The following is a 24,099-nucleotide window of genomic DNA, read 5'->3' on the forward strand; positions in this document are numbered from 1 at the left end:
TTAACATCATTCTGTTTCAAACATCATATAGTCATGGTGAACAAGCTGGAAGGAGAGGAATTTATTTAATGTATTTATTTGTGTGGTATTATGAAATTTGAGGTCTAGAGACTGAAATCCTACTCTCCACAGTCCTGTGTACACATTGGTTAATACAGATTTTGCACCACGAGAAGAAACACACTGAGATATGCTGGATGGTGAAAACAAATATTATCATTGCAAAGCAGCAAGGTGGGGAACGAGACAGAGTGAGAGAGACAAATTAAATGATATATCCAAGGACAGACAGGAAATCCCTGTCACAGCAGGGAGCTGAACTCACATCTGTTCTGTTCCAGCCCAGCACCTTTTTACAAGGAACCTCCCTCAATGTGCTTCACTTGTGGTCAAAATTCCAACCAGGGAAAAGAAGAAACAAGGAAATACTGCAGGGACTTTAACCCCTCTATTGAGCACTTTTCACAGTGTCTAGGTAGTTAAGTTTAGTCTTTAATAATGTATGACAGAAAGCAATTTGAACCAGAAGAGGCAGGAGCAGGGCAGGGGAGGTAGAGGTGAGTGCTGAAGAGCACAAGCCAAAGGAGACAATCTTGTAGGGGAGAAAAAAAAAGCTGTGAGCCATAATAACAGCTTTTCTTAACAGAACTTAACTAGGTTAGAGTGACCTCTGAGAGGTGCCAGAATTTTAACAGCCAGATTTTAATGTGAAGGATTATGGCTATTTCTGTATAAATTGCCCTTGTTTTACACAGACCGTTTTTCTGAGCACAATGTTAATTTTGCAGCTCCGCTGGAGCAGCAGCTTAGGAGAAGATAAACAGAAAATGATGCCTTTAGCAGCTGACAGATACCTTGGAATGCCTTAGCTGAGAGGGACAACAAATCTGTTTACATGAAGATGCTGGAGACATGAAGGAGGCACCAGCTTTGTAGCAGTGCAGCTCTGAATGGGGTGGGGAAGGTGGCAAGAGATGGGAAAAGATGCATTTAACTAATTTTTAAGTGGCTCTTCACTCTGAATTCCAAGGTTAAGATTTCCCAAGCCTGATCCCAAGGCTGTGCCAGGACATGTATTGTGTCCAGCTGTGCCATGGCCAGTTCTCTGTTGAGGGATGCACCCACTCCTTGAGGAACAGCAGACAGGGTAGTGTTGCCCTGTTTTACTAAGTTCTTCTAAGCCTTCTGAGGTTTACATTCTTGTAATAAAGTTTCTAACCCACTTTTATGTAAATAATTATTGTTTTACATTCTTCTCTGGAAGAGGAGAAATTTGATGGCCTGTTGTCTTGTCCAGTGTAATTAGAGAAGTGGCACTTTCATCCTCCAATCCACTGTCACTTTTGTAAGCCTATAAATATTGGAGTCAGGAAATAAACTTCCCTTCTTTTTCTTCTTCTTACCTTAGAGTCCAGTGTCTACCTTGTTTTATTTCGTGTCCTATTGCGACAAGGTAGGAATGGAAAATTGGAGTTGAAAACAATCTGTGACTTCTCAGCACCACCCTCAACAGCTCTGCAGCCACATCTCCAGGGAGGAGATTTGTGTGGTGTTCAGGCTGTGCCAGCTCACAGGGGTCACTGTGAGCAAGCAGGGCTCTTCCCAAGCTCTGGGAAGTGAGGATGGAGGAAGGAAGGGCTGCCTGGTGGGGTCCATGTTCTCCTGCCTCTCTGGCACAAGGGATGATGGACTCCAAAATCACCCAGTAACAAACTGGCTCCTTGACTTAGCTACACTTGGCCTAATTCCAGGTAATTATGACTTAAAACTAGGGATATTTAATAATTATTCATAACAAAATATTTTTAATTTTCAACTGTTTTCCTCTCTTTATACTTCCCTCTCATTAACTCTTTTTCAGTGTGAGACAAGTGACTGGCATTGATTCCAATTAAAAGTAAACATTGCTTTTTTTCAAAGAAAAATTATATTACTGTGGTAGCCACACTTGAATAGCACCAATAGATTTTCCTGCCCCAAATGATATAGCTGAACTCAGTGGCTCACAGCAAAGTATTATTAGCTCAGGTACAATCCCTCAGAACTCCACCTGGCCACAGACATAAATTCCTGCCTCCATTACAGCTTTGCCAATACCATTTCCATGCTGGCTGCACAGCAGCTTTATGGTCAGATAATGCACACTCACAGGAGTGCACAGCAGTGACAGAATGGGGTTAGGGCTCCAGAAAAGCCACATTATTTTTTTATCTATAGGAGCTGCAAAAGAAGGTAGGAAAGAGAAAGGCAAAGACACTGAAGGCTCAGCTCCAGGCTGCTGCTGAGTGAACAGAAAGGCAGACAGAAAAGGGCTGTGCTCACTCACCTACTCTTAGTGGAGGAAACTTTTCTGAGATATTTCCCACTCGTCTTTCACTTATTACGCACCAAGGGCAGAACTGTCTCAGTTTTATTGCACTCTGTCATTCAGAGCTGGGTTAATCATTGCTGCTGAGGAGGGAGGCAGCCAGGTGGGAATTGTCTCTTCAAGTGTCCCTCATATTGCTTGTTCACATGCCACTGCCCTGACTGGAGCTGTCTGGTGACTTTGGAAAAAGGATATGGATAGCTAAAGGACACAGTGAAAACAGACAGGTACGTATGACTAACGAAATAAAGGACAATTCTGCAACGTCCTGAGCTTGAGTTGAGCTCTCTTGAAGCAACCTTGGCTCTGATCTGCTCAGCACAGCTTTAGCAACAACCAGTGTAATGAGCTCTGGGCAGAAACTGCCAAGAGAGATGACCCAGTGGGTCATCAGCAGGTGGGTTGGAAGTAGCCCAGCACCTTCACTTCCCCCAAGCCCTGTTCAGCAATGTCTGGTCTCACCTCAGCTGTTGAGACACCTGGGTGCAAAGTTAAATGTGGAATTTTTCAGACTGTTAGAAAGTCAGATGGGCTAGCAAAGATGTCTTGGAAAAGGCTGGGTCTGGAGCTGCCATCTCAAGCAGCAATGTCATTTTCTCATCCTGATGTGCCCAGGCAAAGAAAAACACCTCTATCCAAAAATCTTCATATCTATTTTTCTAAAGAAATGAGAGGAATAATAGAGACAAGCTTCCTCGAGGCGAAGGGCTCACCTGAGTCACAGGAAGGTGCTGCAGCTGCACAGAGGTTGGTGTTGGTGCCAGTCACTTGAGGGAGGCAAAGAGCCACACTGGGGATTGCCTGGATCTCCTCTGGTGGCCTCCATGGGAGGAGAAAAGAGGCCCAAGGTGTGGAGACACCTCTCAGCTTCTGGATGGAAAGCAATGAATAACGAGATGAAAAAACAAACAGGGAAATAGAAAATGTAACAGGATTTGTGAGGACAACATTTCAATAAGACTGCCAAATATGAGAGAGGGGGTCAGCACAGCTTCAGATGATGTTTGCTGTAGACAGTGGCAAGGTTGGGGTAGTCTGCCTGAAAGGATCTAAACTCACTGTAACATTTGGTGAGAGAAAGAAAAGCTGAGAAAACAAAGGTCATTTTGATCCACTCAGCATGATCAAACTCTCTAAACACCACAGATGTTTTGAGCAGATGTGTCAAACTTCTGCTTCAGAGTCAAATTATTGGGAAACAGAAGGTGCCAATGTTCTGTGCTCTAGGGAAACCACAAGTAATTTCCTTGGTGAGTGCTGTGATCAGATCCATGCCACAAACCCAAGAGGAAATGGTAAAAAATGAACAAAATTTCAAAAAGGATTTTACGGATAATTGAGATTTTTTTTTTTCTCCATGGAAAAAGGCTACAAATATAATGCCCATTGAAGAAAAATCAGAAGGATGAATAAGATAATACAACACAGATATGGTCAAGAATATAAATTTATATTTGGCACTTTTATGTCTAACCTGACATTTGAGCAAGCACTTTGGGACAATCTGCACAAGTAAAACAGAAGTTGTTAGAAGACTTAGAAAGAAAACACTTTTAAGTGTTTAACCAAAAATAACCCCTGGAACTCTGTTCTGTGTGACAAAACTGAAGCCACTGAAGTCTGCTGTAAACTAAAAATGATATTTAATATAAGTGCCTGACAATGTGATTTCTAACATAAGGACTGCCAGAACATTTTTTATTTTATTGGTTCACCTGCCATCTTCTTGGCAAGATTCCATCCTCTCCCTTCCACCTAACCAAGATGGATCTTGGTTTGTTAATTCACAGCAACAGAACAGATCCTCGTGGGAAGTTTTACCTGAAAGTTGTGAATCACCTCTCAGCTCAGTTTTGCTCTGGAAACACCACAGAGGGAGCCTCTCTCTTGCCATTGAATGGTGTCACCACCGAAATTAGCTGACAAACACCCTGAGATCAGCTGAGAACACCCTGAGCTGTGAATACTCTGCGAGGGAATCACAGATTCATAGAATGGTTTGGGTTGGAAGGGACCTTGAAGGTCATCTCATTTTCCCCCCTGCCAGGGGAACTTTCCTCTAGACCAGGCTGTTCAAAGCCCCTGAACACTTCCAGGGATGTTCCACAGCCTCCCACAACGTGAGAAGCATTAAAGGACATGTGTGTGAACACTTTAAAGGAACTTCATCCAGCCATTAAATTCGGATGTATCTACCTCTTTCTTAGGGGTCACGAATGAGAGCAATTTACCATAACCCTCCAGGGATCCTGCAGTATGAAGGCAGTGGTAGGTAAATATTTCAGCTCTCTGCAGGAATTTCTGCTCTGTTTGTCACTGCAGTTTCAGAGCCACTTACATGAACCAAAAAAACAGTTCAGCAGTTCAATAGAGCAAGACAGGCCCTGTATCCATGCTGGACTGGACATGTGGTGTTAGCTGCATCACTGACCACCAGAATGTCCCCAGGTGTGAGTGCAGCATTCCTGTGTTCTTCCAGCTGACATTTTAGTGTAATTCTACACTGATAGAAGTACAGCTGGAATAGCAGTGCAGAATCCAGCTCAGTGCAATCCACTGGAGCTGAGGAAACACTGTGAAAGTCCTTTTGAAGCTGTGGGTTTGGGATGGGTCAAACAGATCTGTACATCCAGGGAGTAGCACCCAATCACTGCTCTCCCTGTTCCTACAGGCAGTCAGCCCCTGAAATGATGACAAATTGCTTTGGAAACGCTCTGATGCACCTGGATGATTTTAGAAAAGTAGAGGCCTGGGTGATTCCCTTTTGGACCAAAATGGAAAATACATTTTTATGAAAACCAGTCATGTTACTTTTCTTTTGCTTTCATCACTGAGATGTCTTTGGTGACAATGAAAGCAAAACATGCACAGTCCAGGGGAGAGCCAGTGTCCCACAGGAAAGCAACAACCCAGCTTGTCTCCAAGAGCTTGGTCAGTGGCTTCACTGCAGAATTGTAGCCAGTTTCTCTCCTTTCTTTGCTTAAGTCAATCTCCTCATTATCTGTGGATGGACTTGACCTTAGCTCAGGCCATTTTACAATCTCCTGGACAATCAAATAAACAGAGATATGCTATAACCTTAAGAGTTTCCCCATGGCTGGTTAGGGCTAGCAACCAGAGGGAGAAAAGCAAGCAAGTACTGAAGCAGATGATAAATTCTCTCTCACTCCTGAACACCCTAAGGAAACATTCATTTCTTAGTTCTCATGGATCACCTTGTCCCTCAAGCAAATATACAATTTTCTTTCCTAACAGAGCCATGAGTTACTTTAGATTAGTGCTGGGATTAATACCAGCAGCCCTGGGACTTCTAACACAACACTGGCTGTGCAGCTGGGTTATTATCCCAACACTGTCTAAACCAAGGAACAGTCCCAAACCCAAAAGTCAAACATCCTTTTGCCCAGGTGATTAACAACCAAAGGCCCTGTGCTGGACATTTCAGCAAAGCAAATCTTGGGCTTGCCCTGACCCACATTACAGAGTCCTTTCCACTTCTACTGCAGAAGTGCCAAACCTTCTCCTTTAGGAGTGTCACACCAGAGGAGGGGAGATTTGTCCTGCTTTTCAGGAGTGACTCCTGGACATTTAACAGGATGTGTAATGATCCAGTGATCCAATTACCAGGAGATAGCTCAAGGAAGGCAATGGTAACTCAGAGCAGTGAAGTCTCAAGGCAGAGCTCAGTGGTTTAACCACAAGGTCTTTACATTCATGTTTTCTGCCTTATTCACACTAGCAACAGCTACTACCCATCCCTCTTTCCCCAACCCTTAGTGATAATTCCTGAAGGAGATAATTCCTGCCCAGTGTCTAATAAAGCATTGCAGAAGGGAAGCAGCAGGTCAGCTGTGGCAGGTGGACCTTGGGGACAGCTGGTCAGGAGCTGCCTGGAGAGGCTCTCAGAAATTCACTCAGCCTCTGAGAGTAGTGAGATTCACAGGAGAAGAATGGCAGTGCAAGGCATGGGGGTCCCTACAACCTCTTGGGAGGGGAAGGAAATGTTCCTTCACTGCCTTTATGGACACTTCCTCCAGTGGGACACAGCCTATGTCTGGAGCCCCTCAGGAAGGTACTGTTGTCCCTCCTTGTTTCACTTCCAGTCTCAGTCCTGGAGTTTGATCAGTCTTGAAACACAATTTATAAAGAAGAGGCAGCTTGTGTTGATCATTCTTCTATATCTCCCCATTCTTTGCTTGCTTGGACAAAATGATTCCACACAGACACCTTCACACAACCAACAGAGCTGAGCCTCTCCTCTGCTCCTATAGAATCGAGTTAATTATGAGCTGCACTCCCTTGCCAGGAGAAATAACCACCTTGGACACTCTAATCAGACACACGAGGGCTCAGGAGGATTAAACCAGATGCACAGAAATATATGCAAGATGCAAAATATGCAAGATGCATAATTCCAGCCCCTGTTAAAGCAAGACTTGCACAGCCCCCTCTCCACCTGCCTGCAGGTTCTCTACCTCCCCTGTTTGCCAGAGACAACAGGAGGAAACCTGTGTTCAGCTGTTCCCTCTGTGCAGAGATTAATTCATTGACAAGGCTCCTAGGAATGTGCCAGCTCATTAATTACCATAAGAACTGTGTCAGCAAGAAGAAGGCAAGGTGACTGCTGAAAATGGTCAGAGAGACCATCTATTAGTGCTTGCTACCCTGCTCATTACATGCCAAAATCCAAACCAATAACACCTGGCAAGCGTTTCTCAACTATGAAATATCACAAATTGCACATTTAATATAAAGCACTCGTGTAGATCAGCACTGGGGGAGCAGACTACAAGGAAATTAGCCCCACAGGCAAGTCAGTCCTGTTCCAGGGATAAGATTATTAAGTTACTTCCAATGGAGTCCTGGGAGAATGATGGGTCTCCCAGCAGTGAAAGGTAACATGGAAAACTCCCAAAGATCTGACACACCACCTCATCTGCGTTTCTATGTCTGTTATTAAAGACAGGGTTGCCAGAGGTGTCCCATTTCAAACCCACTGGGAGGGATCAGGATCACCAGGCTGAGATCTCAGATTCAGCTCAAGTCAGCACTCAACTCCACCCTGTCTAAGAGGCAGAGAAGTGGCCACAGCCCATTTCAGACCTCACAGCTTCTAGCTCTGTCTGGTGCCCCCCTTAAAGGGCGAACATGAACACCAGAAAGTCTCTGATTTGCTATTAAAATTCATCATTCTTCTCGTAAAGCCAACGCTGGGATAATGTGCAGGGGATTAGACCCAGGAAATCCATCAAGGCCAACACTTAGTCACACTCAAGTGCTTTTATGCCACAGTTGCTATGAGGAGCTCTTCAAAAACAGACCCTTAAGAAGATCAGAAGGGCAGGGGGTCTCCCAACTGCTGTGCAATTGAAGGCAGGGCCCTTCCCCAGACAGAGCCCCTGCATTGGCAGTGAGGGGGATTTGAATGTCAGGCAGTGGGAAGCAAAGTCTTATCAATGCATCAAAGGTTTTGCTTCCCTTAGCGCAAAGGGAATTAAAGGAATAGAGAGAATAAGCTGGGGAAACTTAATGTTGTTTCGACTTGCACAGAGCTCAGAAGAGCTCTGGAGTATCGGTAAGAACAAAAAGGAAGATCCACATTACAACCCCTCTGTTTCATGCTTGTCTCACTGCAGGTGAGCTGAGAGCTCTCACCCTGAGAGCAAAGGGCTACACTGAAAGCTGTGGTGTGTCCGGCCACATTCCAAACCATCTACCCATAAACATAAAATCACCACACTGAATCACCTCCCCTTGGGCCCCATAAACAGCCCCACTTCCTTCTGGTGTTTCTGATAGATTTTCAGCTTATTTCCCCCCTCTTCCTTTCCTTTGGCCAGTCTCACTGCAGGTCATAGCATTAAGAAACAGTAATTTTGTCATCTGATGTAAAGAGGATATGACAGAGCTGTGCTGTAAAATGCCACACATCAAGCCATAAGGAATTCCACAAACAACTGTTCAGATGTCCAAAAAGGGGAGGCAGGATGTGAATGGCCCCCAAGTGCTCAGTTAAGTGCAGAGAAACGTGGCTCTGCCTAAGTCTGCAAGGTTTTGGGAGGTTCTTCCAACATGCTGAGAGCAAGATGTGCCAGCAGGCAGACAGGCCATGTCACCCCTGAGAGCTTTGCCAGAGGTGCTGCAGGGAGCCACAGCCCCTGGGGGACAGCATCAGCTGTGTCACACACCTGGAGCCATCATTGCCTCCATGGAAAGCATGAAAGGAGTGACCTGGTGTCCCCTCTGGGAGCTTCAGTGAGCTGTGTGAGGAAATCAGAAAGGGAAATGTGTGAGATTCCCGTGGCAGTGAGGAACAGGCTGATGCTGAGCAGCCGGGGGTGGTGGTGCAGACCGGGGAGAAAGCAGAGAAGGGCTGGAGGAAGGAGGAGGAGGAAGAGGAGGAGGAGGAGGAGAAGGAGTTGAGGCTCTCTGAGAAAAGGGGGGAGGATCAGATGGGAGCTTAAAGAGACATTTGGTGGGGGTAAGGATGGTGGAGGGGAAGCCAGAAAGCAGGTTGGCAATTCAGATAAAATGGATTAGATGCTGATAAAGGCAGCTGGGAGGGATTCAGAGAAGATGAGATTAAGGAGTGCACAGGGGAGATGATGAGTTTTGGAGGGAAATGAGAAGGCAGGGTTGTCTGGATCCTGCTGATGGTTTTTAGAGAAGAGACTCAGCAGTTTGAGAGAGGGGTTGGCCACAAGGCAGAACAGATGTGCAGAAGCCCCCAAGGGGCCCAGAGAAAGGCAGGGGACTGCTGGAGCTCCTGAATGCCCTGTGGGACCATCAGCCAGCCAGGTTAGAAACAGCCCTGTTGCACAGCACAGTGTCACAGTGAGACCCAGCTGCTCCAGGGTGCACACACTCAGGGTGATGCTCAGAGGGGCACAAACACACTGCAAGAGCTCCTTACTCTGCAGTCTCTGTTTAGCAGCATGGTCCTCAGCCAGCTGGGCTCAGATCCCAGCCAGCAGAGCAGACAGAGCTAAATGAGGCAGCTCCAGTCCCTGGGGACACGCCACCACCCTGAGGGGCACTCTGAGTGGCCCTGGTACAAGATTCCCTCCCCAGGGACACAGGAACCCTTTGCCAGCCTGGGTGGGCCAGACCGGGCTGTGACCCCTGGGCTGGGCATCACATGGGCATGGCATCGCTGCTCTCACTGGGAGAGAGGAAATTGAGAGGTCTGAACAGGGCAGTGAGCAGGAGACAGAGAGGCAGTAAAAGCCTTGGCTCCATTCCTTGATCTCTTTTCTGGGCTGGGAATCAACTCATGTGCCAGTTTGGTCAGGCAAGAGCAGCCACAGCGCTGCACCCCGGCTCCTTCCAGGCTACATCTCAGTTTGCTCCCCTGACATCCTTCAGCATTTGCTGGCAGATTCCTGCCCTGCAGGTCCTGGGAAATGGGCTGGAGCAGACCCTCACTCAGCGAGGCCATCCCCAGCAATGAGTGGGGCTGCCAATTCACCCCTTTATTAGGGATCCTGGCTGAGTGGGAAATGCCTCTAAATGGGGCAGCAGATGCTTTAACTTGCTTACAAATTAGATTAATTCCTATTTGGTGCTATGAAGACCATAGGTTATCCAGTTTGAGGTACTTTCTCTGCTATTTGCCCGGTCAGATGTGTAAATAGTCACATCATTTTATAAGCAAATAAATAAATATTTTAAAATAATATAAATAAATAAAAATTTGAAATAAATAAATAAATAAATTCATCACTTTATAAAATTATTCTGATGCTGCTGAGAAAAATCCAAGGAAGAGAATAGCAAAGGCAAACAGAAGCTAAATTTGCAGACCAATTTAAAACTCTCCTTATTCTTATCATAGCTTGCCCCCCATTTTCCAAACAGAAACTGTCACATCTGATGAGGCCAGGTCACCACCTTGCCCAGACGGTGCCTCCAGTGTCCCACTGCTCAAACACAAGCACAGAGGATTATTTTTCCCTTCTTCCTTACGATAAAAATAAAAAAGGGAAGAGCTGGGAAGAAAGAAGACAAAAGGAAGAAAAGATGAACAAGCAGAACCTACTTTGAGCAATGGGGGTTAATCTGACTCAAAGCCTAAATCCATGTTAGCAGTTAATCCAGTTAGTAAGGCTTTCATTGGGAGCTTTCAGAAATCCTTTAACCTCTTGCTGTAAACCAGGAGCAGCTTAACAGCTCAATGTTCACGAGAAAAGCCTGTCAATAATGCTGCTAAGCAGGTATTTAGCAGGATTTAAGAAACAAGCATGTGACAACTCTTCTTTAATGAAGCAATTGGGTTTCTCTCCAGGAACCAAATGGTCACCATTTCCTTTCGTCTTGCCCGTGATCTGCTTTTCAAGATTCAAAGGAAGATGCTGTTCTGGTTCTGGCAACTAGACAAGTATTCCTTCCTGGGGAAAGCTCAGTAAAATGCAGATTTTTCTACTCATTTTTATAAATCTCATGGGTTCTTTGTCCTAAGAAATCTTCTATGAAGCAGAGTGCAGTAGAAAAAAAAAAAAAAAAAAGAAAAGTCTACAATTTTTTTTCCTATCAGAGGTGTCTATACTGCTCCAAGGAAAGCGAGCTGACAAAGTGGTTTAACGTTTAAGTCTTCTTACCCCAGCCTGAGTCTGAGGATCAACAGAACACCAAGGGGTTTTTTTACCATTTCCCTGCAAAATCTGAGTTTGCTGTGGCCCAGAAATCACAATGCCACATGTAGCCTGGTGCTGCATCCCTGTGTGTGAGCAGCTCTGGGAAACACCAACATTCTGCAGTGGAAACTTCATCCCTGCCCTGGGAGACCTGGCTGACCAGAGAGAGGTGACAAAGATGTCTTTAAAGGCAAATATCATGTGTATATCTGTTAAGAGAAGTTTTATGAATTTACAGTTATGTTTTATGGATTTACAGTTACGTTTTATAGATTCACAGTTATGTTTTACCCCCTTGTGCTTTTATCAGGGGGTGATCTGAGTTTGGGACATTTGGGAGGGTCAGCTCATTACTGTGGCAACACCTGAGCTCCAATCAAGATTTAAGGACTTAAACTCCACCACTGGACAGCAAGGAAGGAGCAATGGACAGAAATTTGGGAAGTGCTAAAGGGTTAAAAGGTGAAACCTTCATTGCGTCGGTGGGAAAAATCCTCCGCTCCCGGCACTGTAATATTTTCTCTATTCAGTATTCTGTTATAATTTTGATTAAGGTGTTAATAAACCTTTTGAATTTTGGAAGTATAATTTTTCACAGAGGTGATGGTCCCTCCTTGGCCTCTCTGGGGGTGCAGTTGGTGGAGGGTTTGTGAGGATGTGCGCTCATCCTCTGGGCTGTGCTTATTCATCCCTCTGGGCATAGAAATCCCACCACAGAACGTTTCAGGCACAGTTACCGTAATTATCTGTCTGAATTGCTCCAAATTCTCTCAAATGCATGAGATCCAAGGTGTTAGGACCCACTTTTCAATGTGTGACATCCTTCTCAAGCTGCAAAGGCCCTGCTAGGCAGCAGGGCAGAAATCCCTGCACTGCCACAGTGAGGACCCCCATCAGTACAAACCGAGATTTTTTTTCTATGCTATCCCATCCACCCCATTTTTCTGGGGAACAGGACAGTTGTGAGCTACAGGGAAGAAAAGAGAGAAGGAAAACGAGGGGATGTGTGTGTCAAAGGTGAGTGACACGTACAGAGAATGAGGGACAAAAATCATGCTTTCCTCAACCTTCCCATCTGACAAGGGGAGTATTTAATCCAGCCCTCTCTGCCTCTTCCATTTCAGACTCAGACACTCCCATTTCCATTCACTTTCACAGCTGAAAGGTCGTTTTGCCTATTTTCCCCTCTCAATTCCAAGGAGGAACGCTGCATTACCTCAGGCATTTGCTGTGTTTCTCAGCAGACCGAGCCCATGCAACATTAATCCTGTGTTAGCTGATGCTCAGAGGATCTTTGCCATTCTGGCTGCAGCACAAGGGTCCTTCAAAGGGAAACACCTCGCAGCTCTCAGTGCCTGAATGCAGTTTTCCCAGGTTAACAAAGCCAAAGTGTAGGAAAATCCAAGAGAAAATGCTTCCTCTCTAAGCCCTCAGTCAGAACCTCAACAGTGTGCAGGTATTTTACTTTCTCATTCCTTTAATATCCTTTTCTGCTGATAACAGCAAAACATTTCCACACATGCATGCAGATATTAAACCACTTATAGAAGGATTGTCTTTATGGGAGTCCTACCTAATGAGACCATGATCCTTTGTGAATAACTCTGGTAGGCACAAGGACAGCACAGGTACTAATTAACCTATAACATTGCCATTAAAAAGTCATGACATGAGTTAATGCACTGACTAGGAGAGTTATTTTTCCTTTCATAAATTATATTTTCCTATAGCTCAATTAGCCATTTTCAAGCACTATTTTTTTCCCCAGTCCTTACACTGTCTTTTCTGAAAGGATGGTAACAATCCATTTTAAGAAAGAAAAGCTAACCTTTAAAACAACAAAAGAGTGGTAAAAGAGTGAACTCCTACTCAGTTCAAATTCCAGCTCCGTCCTTGTTGGCCAGGTATATTGATGGAGATGAGAAGTTTTATGCATTATGCAGAGCCATCTTTTCACTGAAAAACATACTTCAAACAGATGCAATGTTAGCAGACACTGGGATACCAAGCAATTGATTATTCTGTTTACTGCAGAATAACCTGCTGTATCTAGGTTTGATGGTGCTGTGTTTTCACACTCTGGTTTCTTATGAAGCCAATACAAAAGACAAAGTGGGCAAGGGTAACATTTGTTAGACCACAGTCACAGCTGAATTGCAGCATCTGGATGCACGAGGTGAGGTTCAACTGAGGAATTCAAATTCATAAAAGCAGACATATAAATCACACATCAGGTACAGAGGAAAAAAAACCACCAAACCCTCAGTTCCAGATAATTTTCACCTTGATGCAGCCGCCTCCAGCCCCCAGCTTCCATAGGGAACCATCTCCTGAATTACATCCTTGCTATGACTCTCTCCCTTCTCAGCAGGGAGACACATCCATGGCTTTCCCAGCTCCATTTTCCTGCTGAGCCAGCCGGGAGAGTGCAGAGCCACTCGTGGTCTACCAGCAGCCCCAGCCCCACTGCCAGAGCTCCTCCTGCCAGGAGAGCAGCAGCACTGACCAGATGGTCCCTGCATCCCCTCCCAGCACTGCTGGGGACCACACTGCTAGCAGGAATCCAAAGGCTGGTGAGGGGCTTGGAGCACAAGCCGGATGAAGAATGACTGAGGGAGCTGGGGTTGTTCAGCCTGGAGAAAAGGAAACTCAGAGGTGACCTTATCACTCTCTTCAGTTTCCTGAAGGGTGGCTGTGGTGAGCTTGGGGTCGGTCTTTTTCTCCGGGCAACAACAGACAGAACAAGAGGACACAGTCTCAATCTGCGCCAAGGGAGATACAGGCTAGAATTAAGGAGGAAGTTTTTCACAGAAAGAGTGGTCAAATACTGGAATCATCTACCCAGGGAGGTGGTGGAGTCACCATCCCTCGATGTGTTTAAAAAAAGACTGGATGAGGCACTTGGTGCCATGATCTAGTCGAGGTGTTAGAACATGGGTTGGACTCGATGATCTTAAAGGTCTCTTCCAACCTAGAAATTCTGTGATTTTATGAATCTGCTGGGAGCACCCCATGTATGGGCTTGGTGGTGCTCTCTGCATTTCCAGGCATCCCTCCCCTTCCTGCTGGCCATCCCTCCCTCCTCCTGACCATCCATCCCTCCTGGCCATCTCTCCTTCCTCCTGGCCATCCTTCCCTCCTCCTGGCCCTCCCTCCAGGCCATCCCTTCCTCCTAACCATCCCTCCTCCTCCTGCCCATCCCTCTGTCCCTCCTGCCCATCCCACTGTCCCTCCTGTCCCTCCCTCCCTCCTGCTGGCCGCAGCCCAGCGCAGTTTGTGCTCTTTAGTCCGCCTTGCCCTGGGGGTTTCCCGCAGCCATCTGCCCGCTGCAGCATCCGAGCAGCCCTTCTGCCATCTCTGTCTCCCGAGGAGGGAGCCGATCCCGCCGCTGCCTCGAAATAAATAAATAAATAACAAAGCGGCGAGAAGGGGCTGCTCTTCAGTCCTGATGCGGTCTGGCAGGGTCAGCTGTGATGTGCTGCTTGGAGAGAGCCAGAAAAATGACAGGGTTCGTCCAGCCTTAGAAAATCCCCCCTGCTCAGGCTTGGCAGCCAGGGCTACAGGGAAAGTGAGGATGCTATAGGGTATGAAATCCATGGCAGCACCAGTGTTAAAAATAGGTTAGAAACTGTCGTAAAATAGTTGATAGATCGTTAAGCATGTACTGTTAGTTTGGTTGTTATATTGTAAAAGAGGTTAAAAGGGTGGTTATAAGAAATTACATCTAAGTAAAGTGCACCACCCCCCCAGCGAACCAGCCTGGACAGAACTGTAATGTCCAATCAAGCGCCTTAAACCTTCATGCAAATGAAAGATCCCAACGGGAAAAAAATCCAAAGGGACAAAAAACAGGATAAAAAGGGGCATCTGACCCAGTGAATTTGTGCTCTCCACCTGGAACATCGGGGACATCGCTGCTCAAGGAAACCCAGCACTGCAGCATCCTCGATGGGAACACTCCTGCTCAGCCTGCAAGCCCCGATGCTTTAGCCTTTCTTTTTCTTACAATAAAAGCTGAAATCACTTCAGTTCGGGGAGCTTGCTTTCGTTTTTATCACCAGGAAGGATAAACCACGACCACTTGGAAACTGCACGGGATTTGGGAGCATCTCTTCTTAAGGGGGGTTGAGGTGGACCCCAGGATTGTCTTCCCTCAGGCTGGAAGATGATGCAGTTTGGGGCTTTCCAATTGCTGTCAGCCAGGAATGAAAAGCAGCTCCAGAGATCGGGGATGGGGTGGGACACAGCAACCAGCTCTTGTCCCTGCCCATTGCCAAGGAGATGCAAACCAGGACATGCTCTGGAGAGAGGGACAGAGAGCAAGGAAAGGTGGGCAAGGGAGGAGCAGATGCAGAAAAGCACTGAGCTTAGGCATGGCTGAAGAGACCAAGATATGACGGGAAACACAGAGCAGAGGCTAAGGCTAATTTTACAGCTGTTCTGTGGGTTCCACAGGCAGATAATGGCCTCATGTTTGGGGTCACCCCATTGCATCAAGCCTCTGTAAACTCAGGCTCATAAGCCACCGCACAGTTCTAGGGTCTCCAGCTCTTGCCTGGAACTGATTTTAAAAACTCTATGCAGACACCCCTGAGAAAGAGGGTTCAAAAACCAACCCTCTGCTCACAGCACCCCTCACCCCAATCCCTTTCCACCTGAACAGAAACAGCCTGCAGTGGCTCAGACTGTGACCAAGGGCTGAAGTGACACTCACTGAAAGGGGGGATCATTTAACAAATTAGTCTGGGAGGATCTGCAGGAGCCAGGCTCTATCTAGGAGGGAAAAGTTTTGCAGCAAAGCTGTGCAAAGGCAGCCTGAGCCAGAGCCCTTCTACAACAACACGGTCACGCTACTCAGATCAAGCTCCTCAGGCACTGTTAGCAAAACCTGCCCTTCTGTCCTGCTGTCATCTCAGGGCTGACAAGCTCATCAGCCAGGCTGCAGGCAGGGAAATGACAGAGGTGGAATTAATGGGAATCACCTCATTTGCCTTCCTGCCCACCCCGATGGCTGCAGCACCGGGACAGGGGCAGCACCGCCTGAGCTCGGGCTCTGCTTGCAGTAATTAGGGCAGATGCAGGTTGGATGCCCCGAGCACAGGAGGGTGGGGACAGCCAGGGGAGGATTGGGGGAACATCAGGTGATGCCAGGCTCCGGGCACAGAGGGATGGCACAGATATTCCCTGCGTCAGGCTCTTGGTCCCAGCAGGTTAAGGCACAGCCGCCCTGACAGATGCAACCATCCAGCTCCAAGGGATTCAAATTAAGGTCAAAAGGGATAAAGCAATGGTGAGGAAATGAATGCCTTGTTCCTGGCTCACAGTCATGCCCAGATGCACGTTCCTCATCCTTTATGAGGATAATTAAAATGCATCATTTTTGTGTGTGTGTGCACATACATGCAAGCAAACACCATTTATTTCTCTGGACAGGAATACAACCATAAGAAATATTTATTTTTTCACTGCCTCTGTGGCAGCTATCTGGATTTTAAGCTTGGGAAGGGAGATGGGAAGGGAAAGTGTACCCCTTTTTTCTGTTTATCCTCACCAGCAGAGGAGGGGAAGCTGCTCACAGCTTTTCAGTCCTGAGCAGGTATTCATTTCGTGGCACAAGAACAGTTCATGCAATCTTCCATTTGCACAGAGCAGGGTATGGAATGCCTGTGCTTGGAACTGGGCCCAGGAGGGGCAGGTTTGCTCCCCCAGCTCTGTCACTCAGCAGATTAATTAGCCATTGCTCTGTTTTATAACATAATCACAGCCCAAATCTGCAAACCCTGAACCCATCCCAGAGCCCACTGCCAGCTGTGCCCATCACTTGCCCAACAACCACGAAGGTCCTACATGCCAGGACTTCCTTCCCTCCTCCTGCTAAGATTGCATGGCTTGAGGCTGTGACAGATTCTCTTTGCATCCTGCTGTGTCTCCATCACAGCTGGTCGAGTGTCCACATCTAAAACCAGAGTCCCAGGAAAGAACTCGTTCCAGCATTGGTACCCAGGAGCACAGCCCAGAGCTGGGAGATGTGCTCAGTGCTCTTTGAGGGACAGGATGGAACTGCCCACAACTGACAGGACTGGTTTGGCTCTCTGAGGCCACTGCACAGCAAGTGAACCCTATTTTTCAGTCTTCCAGCTGAGGCACAGAGCCTGTTTGCCTCCCATAGCAGGGTGTATCTTCTCCCCAAGGTAGGCACACATTTTACCTGAGCCCCAAAAGCAGAGAAGTGTCTGAGCACTGCTCTGTGCTTAAGGTTTGCAAAAGCTATTTTTGCTGGCCTCTAATACCCCATTAGTGCCTGTCAGAGGACAGGGCTGAACACTTTTCACTCATCATAAATTTGTGACACTGGGGAATTTGTTTATTCCTGGCTAGAAAATGCTAAGCCCATCAGTTATGTCCTCACAATTCTCATCATGCTGTCTTAATTTACGCTGACCTCCCAGCCAGAGCACAGCCCTAAATTGTCACAAACAGTCAGCTCTCCATTACACGGCTCAGTGGAGTGTGGGGGAGAGACATCTGTGTGCAGGGGCTCAGAGCTCAGCACAGGAACCCTGGGCATCGTCAGCCTGGACACTGCCTGAATCGTGAATCCTGAATGCTGAATCCTGAATGCTGAATCCTGGCTGCCTCTCTGCAGCCCTGCTCTGCAGCTCACAAACCCTTCCAGAGTGCCAAGTGCTGCCATGCCCTGCTCTCCTCTGGCATTCCCTGCCCCTGCCTGCCCCTAGTGCTGGCCAGAGGCTGCTGCCACCTCCAGCTCACTGCTGGGCTGGCAGTGACACTGGGGTGCTGCAAAGCCCATGCTCATTGCTTTATCTGGGCTAGAGCTGCTCCCATCCCTCATCCCTGCACCACCTGCCTCTGCATCCTCTCCTCTGGGAGCCTGGGTGAGAGACAAGCAAAACTCCCACACTGTCTCACCACTAAATGTCTGAATTATGGATTCTTCACCACAGACTTGCCCAAGGTGAGCTGAGACACAGGCAGCTTGGGTACCATCACCATATTGGTCTTCTTTGGGATCTGGTCCTCAAGGAAAGTCGTCAGCAATTAGCAGAGATGTATTTTAGGTCTGTTTATAAATGTCTTGCAGCTGCAGTGATCAGGAGCTGAGCACAAATAGCAAGTGGGAGAAGTCTGTTTTACATCTTTTCTGATGTAACTGGCTCTGGATAGAGTCAGACTTGGTTTTCCTTCTTCCAAAGGCTGATGGTGTCGTCAAATCTGTGCAAGCTGGGATGTGGATGGGAGAGGAAAAGGACTATCCTATCTTAGAATATCCAAATTGTTCAGAACCACTGAGCATCAAGACTGACACTGTCTGGGGTGGGATCAGCAGAAGCTGGCCAGAAGCTCTCTCTAAGTTCAAGAGCTCATTAATTCATCAGTATTCACACAGGGTATTTAATCAGGACTTAGACTGCCATGGGGTTACGATCTTCTCCAGAGACACCACAAAATAAAGAGCATGGTGATGTTTGTCTTTTGTCTTTCTGCTGGTGACCTCCTGCTAAACACCAGAGCCCAGAAATGCCTGCCAAGGCCTCAGATATGATCAATAATATCCTTGCTTATCTTGCTACCATTACATATTTATCTCCAGGGATAAAGCTGCTGATTTGCTGTTCTGCCTCTGGTTCCCCGAGCTCAAAGCCCTTCCCCAGACACCTCCCTGTGCCTCAGGCACTGCTGCCAGGCTGTGCTCCCTCCTCTCCCGTGCAATGGCACAAAAAAGGCTTTGACACTGCCTTTGCAGAAGGACAGTAGCCTCAAAAAAAAGAAAATACAATTCAGGCTGCCACTAAAGCATTGAGAGGAATAGTGGATTTGTCTTTAAAAACAAGTTGTGGGTCTGCTCTGCTGGTAGATAAAAACAGCACTGGGAGATAAAAGAAACAGTGGGAAGGATTTCACTGATTGGTGAATGGAAAAAGATATTTGCTTTTACAATAAACTTCAGGTTTGCTGATAAATGAAATTAGACATTGAAAGATGAAATAAACATTGGGGAAGAAAAACTGCTAAATTCCTTAAGACTTAAAAATGAAAAGGGAGGGTTATACATTAGAGGGAAATCTCTGGTATCAGGTGTTTTGGGAAGTCTGTACCTCTCAAGTATCTCAGCCAATGGGGAAAGAGAGAAGGGAAATATGGCTGGGAAATTGGGATAAAAAGGGAGGCTGTGTCCTCCAAAGATTTGAGAGATCCCAGGGGAATGCCCCATGGCCTCTCCCTTTATTAGAATAACACCAAAAAGGACTCCTCTCTCTCCTTTTTGGACATAAACCTCTGGTGTTTGTGGATTAGTTTTCCTAACAGCATTAACATGAAAAAAGAGGAAAAGCACAAATCCCTGCTGATGCTCTGCACAGCTTCAACTTCCTTGGCTGGTTTCACTCTTTTCTGCTCCAGCATCCCTGACTATGTGGGAGCAGGACCTGACCCAGCAGCCCCCCAGCTCCTCCTGCCCCTCCAGGAGTGCTGGTTCCATGGCCACAGCCATGCACAGCCCCTTCAGCAGGCGGATGTGCTGCCTTCAGCAATAAAGAGAGTTTGAAGCCATTAAACACCAGCAAAATGACCCCTCCTGCGGAGCTGCTGCCATCAGGAAAGCAACACCACCGGCAAACAAACAGAAAAAGGGATGGAATGTTTGCCAGGGCTGCCGTGGTGGGGAAATGAGGGGTGGGACAGAGCAGCAGGAGATGGAAAATAATCCCAGCTGCGAGTCTGCAGCAGCAGCAGTGCAGGATGCTCCATCCACACTCACACCAGGAGCACATAACAAAGGGGGAATAACACGTACAACACATAGCAAAGGGGGAATAACATATATAGTACATAACAAAGGGGGAATAACATACACAGCACATAACAAAGGAGGAATAGCATAAAAAGTACATAACAAACTGGGAACAACATATCTATACATAATAAAGGGGGAATAACATATACAGCATATAACAAAGAGGGAATAACATATGATATATGACATATGACATATAACATATATAACATATAACATAACAAAGGAGGAATAACATACACAGCACATAGCAAAGGAGGGATAAAATGTACATATAACATATAACAAAGGGGGAATAACATACACAGCACAAAACAAAGGGGGAATGGGCAATCAGGCTGGGCTGGGCAGGCAGCCCTGCTAAAGACTCGGGTAACTGCTGCACTCAAGTAATAATCCTGCGCTAAATCCAGAATTTAAATGCCTCAAGGGCTTAAGGGCTGTCAAGAGCTGCAATTCATTTCCAGAGGTTTTATTTAGTTGCAGTAGCAATTTTACCTGAGGGTGACACTAAATTTGAGAATTACAGGGCTAATAATTTAACAGAATTGGCTGCGGCATTTTCTTAAAGAAACACAAACACACACACGGACCCGATGAAATAAGTTCTGCGCTTTACATGCTTGCAGGTTTCATTTGAGTGAAAATGATTAATGGGAACATAAAGATAAAACACACCACAGCAATAAAACAAATCAGCTCTGCCTCCTAAAGGTCAAAGCAAACCTGCCTCCTGGTTTGGAAATCATCTCCTAGGACAACATCAGGCATTTGCTTCTGCATCCCCTCTTGCCTCTCCCTGCTGATAACTGCTGGTTCCTGACATCCCCAGCAAGTGGATGGAGCAGAAATTAAACGCATTCTTAGTCAGACACACAAGATATGGACAGAAATTGTGGTTAACACCATTGGCTCTTTAATTTCAGGGAATAACTTTTTCCTGTCTGTGTATCACTATGATTTGCAATTTACAAAACAAGAGTTCTTTTCTTTGGTACCTCAGTTCAGCTTCCCTCAGGAAGAGATGGGGACTCAGCATAGCATCAATGTGCAATTTCCATTACCAGGAAGGTAAAACAACATAACAATTCGTAGGGAGCTCTTTCCTTATTGCCTTGGTCCCAGGAATGAGCAGAACAAACAGCTCCCCCTCATCCCCTTCCCAAATTGTGTGAGGGACAATACTGCAGGAGTTCCCACCCAGCCAAAATGGAGTTTCAGGGAGGGAATTTAAAGATTAGGGAGCCTGGCCCAAGAATAAAACCTGAACCTCCCAGCTGTGAGTCTGTCTTGCAGAAAAATTTTACATGATTTGAAACCACTGATATCCTTTCCCCCTCCCCGCCATTGTCATTGAGAAATATGTTCCTTTCTGCATTTCTAATTGGGATGGAACAGATGGTGAAGGCTTTGTTTAATGAAATATGTCCATTCAATTAACCCACGCCGTCAGGGATCCATCAGTGCAGGAGGAATCAGCCTCCCACTGCTGCAGGGGGATCCTGCTGCCCTCACCTGCACACCTGAGCCCATGGGCAGGGCCTGGGGGCACAGCCTGGACCTGCTGGACCTGGCTCAGCTGCCACTCCTGCTTCCCAAAGCCTTGTTCCTCTAATTATTCCTTTTTTTTTTTCTTTTTTTTTACCCCTTGATTTCCAGTTTCAGAACTGCATCCAGAGGTTTTGAACCCCTTGCTCAGCCTTGCCCTAACAATCCATGGAAAAGGCAATATCTGTTTTCCCCAGGAATTGCTATGGAGCTCTGCCAAAGAGAACTGGGTCCCACTGCCAGCCCTTCCCCTCCTCCTGGGGAGGGGAAGCCCATCTGTGCCTCAGTTTCCCCCTTTGTGGTGAATGACTATCAATTCATTCTCTGTGAACCACCCACTGTGTGGTTCACTGACAGCTTGAAAATCAACCAAAAACCAACACAGCTTCCCAAAGCAAAACGTGGTATTTTATTTCCTGTCTTGGCTTGAAAGAAAGTTTGGTCCCTTGAAAGGAGGGGAGTGACATTTTGAAGCACAAAACTCAAAACACACATTCATATGTGAAAAAAATCCTCTTTTTTTTTCTGTCCAATCCCACTAATAGCATGATTACCAGCAGAAACAGAGCCAAAAGACACAAAGGGCTGGGATTAGATCAGGCTGCTCTGGAGTAAGCACTTTTATGCAGGTAAATAGTTTATTTCTAGCCTTGCTCCCAGCTTCCACCAGTGCAGGAGCAGGGGCTGTTCAGGAGTGTGACAGGAATGGTTTCTGCTAAAGAAAATTCATTAAATGCCAACTGGACTAATTTTAGCACTTTAAAACCAAGCCATTTCAGGAGTTCTTTTCCAAATGGTGAACTGGTACATTTACCAAAATAAATTGCTTTGGTGTTTTGGAGGTTTAGTTGATTGAGGTTTTTTTAAGTGAGGAAAGCAGAAAACCCCAGAACCTTTGGGGGTTTTCCTTTCTTTTTCCCTTTCTCCTTCCTCTCCCCTTTCCTTTCTTTTCTTTCCCTCTTCCTTTCCCCATCCCTTCCCTTCAGGAAAGAAGGAAAGCCTTCAGCTTCTTCCTGTGCTCAGACCCAGGGAATAAATCAAAACACTTCTATGGGAAAAACTTCTTCTTTTCAATGACTGTTTTTCCTTATTTTACAGAAAACCCAAGGAGTTTATTGGTCCCTCTGGTTGGTGGGGAAGCACCTTTGGACAGCAAATCATTCAGAAATAGGATTTATGCAGCCAGAGGAGAAACACAACCTGTGACAGCTCCCAGCAGGTCCCCACAGCCCTGGCTGCAGGTGACACCCCGAGTGACACCCAGAGTGACACAAAACACCCCCTTGGGGTGCCAGGGGTGCCACTCCTCACCCCTCAATCCCTGCACTAAGGGGGAGCCCCCAGTGTGCCCTTGGATCTCCCACAAACCTGGAGACCCCAGACCCCTCAACAGCATCCCTGCCATGCTGGCACAGCTGCTCCCACAGCTCCCCACACCCCTAAGGGTCCCCAAAACACATCCCTCAAACATTCCCTTGTGTTATGACCAAGCTGGATGGTTTTCCTTCTCTTTTCACCCATTACAAGGCAGAGGGATGCCACTTCTGAGTCCCTTTGAGCTGTTTATGGGCTTATCTGGCTCTCAGCTCTTGTTGCTAGCCCTCTAATCCCTCTCCTCTCTCTGGTGGCATCACAGATATATTTCCTGGCATTTGTGACTGTTCCCACACTGAGCTAAACCATTTCCAAGTGCAAAGCAGCATGACTGAAACCCCTGCTAGACTTCCATAATGAATATGAAGTTGCCAGACAGCAGAAATTCCTAACTTGACTTCATTCTCCAAATCCATTTATCAATGCTAATCAGCCAAGACCAGACATGTCATCCCATCTTCAGTAGAATTACCTTTTCTTCTAATGACAACAAAACAATTTTTGCAAAAATAACAGTATATCATCAAGTGAAACTCAGTCTTTGACTAACACAATATTTTAACTCATGACTCAGACAAGATATTGGCTGCAAAAATGACCCACTTGATTCATCTTTGTTAATGGCAGAAGTGTCAGAGATGTATCTGAGATCCTGCAGTGGAACAATCAGGTCTGGGAGCAGCCCTGGATCTGAACTCTCTCTGGGATTTAAAGACACTCTGATCTAGATCCAAAGCTCCTGGTTGGGAGGATACAGGTATACAGGGGGATACTCAGAGGTTTCAGCAGCCAAAACAAATTATTTTATGGTTTTGGCATGTGCTCAGTTAGGATGCTAACATGACTGCTGCTGCTGGTAATAGAACTCAAGATAAAATTATAATTTTGCAGCCCTGAAGTGAAAGTATGCTACATAAATGCACTAAGAAATCGAAACCTTCCCAAAACACCAGATTTTACAATCAAAGCCCTGCACCCACTTGCCCATACCAAATCCCAAAGGCTGATGGGCAGATAGAGGTGCTTTTTTGCCCAGTGTTGGTCCAGAGCAAGGGAAGTGCATTTGTGCCCCCTCCAGAGCAGCTCCAAGTAAGAGATGGATTCTGACAGCTCGAGCACCTCTCACTCTCCCAGCTTGGCTGCCCTGTCCCTGGCAGAGTCCCCCAGCAGATCCAGCTGCCCAGACAGAGCTGGCTCATGCCTGAAACGTGGCAGGCAGCCAGAGCAGCAGAGAGACCTGCTGGCTTTTCCCTGCACAATCCCCTAACAAGGAATCCTGATGTTCCTGGGCACAGCTTTCTTTCCCTGGGTACCTCACACCTCCCAGCAGCCGCTTGGATATCTCTGAGACTCCCCTCACA

General features: G+C 46.5%; 1 long non-coding RNA gene across 2 annotated transcripts in view; it reads right to left on the reverse strand.

Moving 5' to 3' along the window:
* The window catches only part of LOC113458833 (uncharacterized), a 171,666-nt gene that overhangs the window by 50,372 nt on the left and 97,195 nt on the right, over positions 1–24,099 (reverse strand). For both annotated transcript variants that reach the window (XR_012582793.1, XR_012582792.1), the window contains exon 3: positions 3,082–3,238. This is a non-coding gene — a long non-coding RNA (uncharacterized LOC113458833). The remainder of the gene's footprint in view (positions 1–3,081; positions 3,239–24,099) is intronic.

Source organism: Zonotrichia albicollis, chromosome 15 (genome assembly GCF_047830755.1).
Source record: "Zonotrichia albicollis isolate bZonAlb1 chromosome 15, bZonAlb1.hap1, whole genome shotgun sequence".
NCBI classification, from domain to species: domain Eukaryota; kingdom Metazoa; phylum Chordata; class Aves; order Passeriformes; family Passerellidae; genus Zonotrichia; species Zonotrichia albicollis.